This window comes from Hibiscus syriacus, unplaced genomic scaffold (genome assembly GCF_006381635.1).
Source record: "Hibiscus syriacus cultivar Baekdansim isolate YM2019G1 unplaced genomic scaffold, ASM638163v2 tig00111841_pilon, whole genome shotgun sequence".
Taxonomy (NCBI): domain Eukaryota; kingdom Viridiplantae; phylum Streptophyta; class Magnoliopsida; order Malvales; family Malvaceae; genus Hibiscus; species Hibiscus syriacus.
Window position 1 is genome coordinate 3,378,120 of NW_024063196.1, and position 5,192 is coordinate 3,383,311.

A 5,192-nucleotide genomic window follows, 5' to 3' on the forward strand; every position below is an offset into this window, starting at 1 on the left:
TAATATCAAGTTCTTCAATTCTCCATGCTTTTTCTTATTGTTGTTCACGTACAAATTAGAACCATGCTTCTGGGTCTCCATCATCTATGTTTGTTTCTTCGTCATTTGTTTGAGTTGGTGGGATATTCTAGTTGGAAGCAACATCCTCAATTATACGAGGAATGTCGAGATCAGTGAACTCTACAAACAAATCAACATTAGATAAAGAATGATAGAAGTATACCTCAATCATGCTAGCAATGTCGCAATCATCCCTTAAATGAAACCTTGTGCATGATAATGAAAATATATAGCATAACAAAGATATTCTTCTACAACTTCTGAGTTGAACCCTTGTTGGACGATTCGATGAAAGCCTTGCTGATTTTAGCGAGGATGATGAAACTTTTGTTCCACTACTGCTAGACAATGACACACCAATAGTTGATGATTCTGATATCGTCAAGGATACTTCAGATGGAAAAGGTTTTGATATAGAGGATGATGTTTGGGAGGCAGAATTTTCATGTGGGCATGCACTGCAGAATGCTCTACGAGGTTAGGCCCATTCACCAACCCCTAGTCACCTCCAAATATCGCGAACCCAAATGCCTCACTACCATAATCCAGTTATAACACATGACATAAACTAAGAAGCCATGAGAAATCCTGAGATTTCTGATATGCCGGAGATATGTGCAGCCCACCTTGGACGAGGGATCAACGGATTTGGTAGTTGGATCCTAGTTTGAAACTAAGAATGATGCCCAATTAGCAGTAAAGGAGTTTTTTTTATCAAAGCTCATATATAATTCAATGTGGTTGAGTCTGATTAAAAGATATATTTTGTTAAGTGTATAAACAATAATGTCGGTTGTATGTGAAGGATACATGTCTCATACCTATAATGAAAGATATTGTGGCAAGTGACAAGATTCCACTCCCAGTACAGTTGTACGTTGAGCTCCTTGACACAAGACCACAAACACTTAGATTCTGATGTCATATATGCACATGTCAAGCTTTTTTTGGAGAAAAATCCAATGATCCTAGTTTCAATGATATACCAGAGATATGTGCAGCCCACCTTAGACGAGGGATCAACGGATTTGGTAGTTGGATCCTAGTTTTAAACTAAGAAGGATGCCCAATTAGCAGTAAAGGAGTTTTTTTATCAGAGCTCATATAGAATTCAATGTGGTTGAGTCTGATTAAAAGATATATTTTGTTAAGTGTATAAACAATAATGTTGGTTGTAAGTGAAGGATACATGTCTCATACCTATAATGAAAGATATTGTGGCAAGTGACAAGGTTCCACTCCCAGTACAGTTGTACGTTGAGCTCCTTGACACAAGACCACAAACACTTAGATTCTGATGGCATATATGCACATGTCAAGCTTTTTTTTGGAGAAAAATCCAATGATCCTAGTTTCAATGATAGTGGCATCAATCTGAAACATATTTAGTTATATTTTGTCTTATTACAAGTTGTGTATGGCGAAAAGTAAAGCTATGACACTATTTTACGGTGATTAAAATGAATCATACATTGAGCTTCCACATCTATTGCACACAATGATATTTTTCATCCCAAGAACCGTTGTTCACTCTTATACTTATCATGCGACCACATTTTATGGACATGTTATCCCAAGGAAAAGAGTTTTTTGGAGGCTTGATATGGGCTTTCAAGTCATCCATTGCAGGTTTTCGTTAATGCAAACACATGGTTTAAGTAGATGACACTTTTCTCTATGGCGTATACAAACATGTCCTAATGATAGCTGTTGCAAAAGATGGCGACATAAACATTTTCCTCATTGTCTTTGCCATTGTTAAAAGTGAGTTTGAGGAAACTTGGAATTTCTTTCTGTCAAAATTGTGTTCCCATGTTATCAAACTGGGAAGTATGTGGTCGTATTCCCATGCATTTTTGGTGTATTGTATATATCATATTGCATCCAATGCTATGACGAGATTTAAGAATAAGAATATCAAGAAAGAGATTTTCAACATGGATAACTTATTCTTTTATTTTCCTTTATTTATGTTCTTCATTTATTATTGTACTTAAATCTAACTTTTTTAAGATATGCATTACTACAATCAAACTTCCATCCAATGATGGAAAATATGAGGAAATACAGAGAAGAGGTTTATAAGTTTGCAGTTGAAATACCTCGAGAAAGATTGTTATAGGCATATGACAATTAGGGTCTACGTTACGGTCATATAATAACCAATCTTGTTGAATATACCAATTCAGTGCTTAAAGGGACTAAACATATTCTGGTAAAAAGTATTGTTCGGCAGACTTACTTTAGATTGGGTAAAGTATGGGCAAAAAAAGGTACCCAAGTAGAGGCAATGATCAACGAAAGCATAAATTGGGCTCCAAATCTGGAGAAAATAATGAACAAAAATCAAACACATGTAACATCAATGTATGTTCATAATTTTGCCAAACTCAATTTGATTACGTTGTCCAAGCACTTGTTCAACCACAGGAAGGTGGGAATTCTTCCACCTACACTGGTAATCTGAATAGAAGATGGTGTGATTGTAGTCAATTTCAAGCCTTAAGGTACACATGCGCTCACATGGTTACTGCATGTATGCATGTGAATGTAAACCATACTCATACGTTGATGATTATTATAGCATGCATACTATGCACAACATATGTAGTTGTGACTTTAAGTATCTCCCAAACGATGCATATTGGCCACCAACTGTTTTTGAATAATGGTTGCCCAATCCAAAATTACGAAGGGAGTTGAGGAGTCGTCCTGGATCTAGTCGAATTCATACTGATATGGATGATCCTCAACGTGAGCAAGGTCTGCCAAAACTTTGTGCCCATTGTAGAGGTGAAGGTCACAACAGGAAGCACTGTCCACATCTTCCAAAATATCTATCGGACTGATAAAACCTTCGTAATTGTATTCCTATGTTATCTGTTGTACCTGTTTTGGATAATTTATCAATATCAATAGCCTTCTTTATACTTTACTTTTTATATATAGCTGCCAACGATTCATAAATAACGTTTAATTAAACTAAAATTCATACATACATATATATATAATTCAACAAAATAAACAAGTTTTCCTCTTCTTTTTCCTCTCAATTTTTACATTATTATTTTTCTTTTTTCATTCCTCTCTATAAGTCGTTTGCTGCATCGGTTTGGTAAGTCTTCATTATTCTTCTTCTTCTATTACTTATTATTTAATTAAACCCAAAATAATCTTTCGAAAAATTTCTTAAATATTCTTCCCACAAATTCATGATTTGGTTCTCAAATAACTCTATCAACTCACCCAACTCTTATACATAGTGAAAATTTTTCAAATTGACCGTTGGAACTCGTCACGCCCACATTACGAGTTCCAACAACTACAAAAACATACTTTGTCAATTATTTCTAAACGGCTATATATTTAAACCTGAAGAACTCATCATCTCGAGGTGAAAATTTCCAAAGATTATTTTCCATTTTTCTATTTAAAGTAAATAACTATAAAAAATTAATATTATTTTAATAGAACTCGTCATCTTGATGTGACGAGTTCCTTAGAAATTAATTAAATAATAAACATGGAATATAATAACAATATTTTTCGAAACTCGTCATCTCTAGGCGACGAGTTCCCCATGTACTGTAAAAAAAATATCGTAGATCCCAAAATAATTTTCTGAAAGCCTTATATCCCAAAATTTTCCTGGTTGCCCTATTGGGCAAAAAAACCCAAACTTAAATGCTAACCGATGGGCCTATGAATTAGGCAGGAGCTCCGAACACTAGTAAAAAAAGAGAGTAAATTTTCAGTTTGGTTATTATAAGTTGATATTATAAATAAAATAATTAATATATATCAAAACTTCGAATGTATATAAATAAAAATAGGGTTATAATATATACATAAAGGTAATATTATTAGAAAAAACGTACATGGAGTTGTTTGCATTTATAAAAAAATAATAGAATTATAATCATAAAAATCTTAACATGTCCATAAAAATTAAAGTGTAATTTTACTGGTCTACAAAACATTTTTTATTAGTATTATAAAATAATATTTATTTAAAAGACTCTTAATTATATGATAATAAATACTCAAATACCTTTAGAGATGATATACTTAACCCCATAGTTTTTAAAAATAAAAATTATTCTTCTAATAACTAAAATCACTTGATTCGTATTTAATTACCTACAAAATTGAACGACATTCGGGTACAAGTAGTGAGTGTTGTTGAGCCCTACAATTTATAGGGCATTAAAGAGTGGAGAAAACTCAAACATATGGGATCAAACAGAAAGAAGCCCAATAAATGATAGGCCATCATTCTTATGTGTAAACCGCATAGTTATCCAAAATGGAAGGTCCAAATCAGGCTGATGAATAAGTGGGACCACAGAAAAAAAAACAATGGAAAAGGGATTCGGGACAAGGGATGCCTAGCCCAGTTGCCCGACTTGCACTGAACGAGGAGATGGAGCACCCGTTAGCCTGACACTACGTGTACGGCCATGATTTGAGTTTCATTTCCAATACCTGAAGAAGAACAAAAGGAAAAATCTTCTGGGTTTTTTTTACCCTCAAAGTTTTGGAATTTTGTGCCCCAACGACACCTTTCTTTGCTTCGAAGACCAACGCTTCCTTTCTTGAGAAAAGAGAAAAAGAAAATATGGGATTTTCTTTTTGTATTTTGTTTGCAACGAGTGCATGCATGAAACTTGTTAGTGCTTTGCTTTGAGTTTGGCCCCTGCTAAAGCTCTCTTTTTGTTTCGAAATTAAAGTTTAAACAAATAACCCTTCAGAGATCATGAAGAAGAAAATGACCCATGACTTGAAGACTTTTACTGTCTTTATTCATCAATTGAGGGAAGGCAATTAGGCCAATAAATCTTACTTGTAGGGCTCTCCCCCGATAGGTTGTGCCATTAAAAAAAGCCTGCAAATCTATCATATCCCCTAATCGGCCAATATCTACCCGAAAATGACATCTCTTTACTCCCATTTTGAGAATCCCAACACCGGTTCCAAGTAATGGACAATGTAAAGCAAATGAGACTAGAAACCCCAGAAACAAATATATATATATATATATATATATATATATATGGGAAGAAAAACTTTGTTGACCGTGGTTTACATGGCCCAGTTAAAATTAAATATTGGCAGATCGAAATATTAGATTA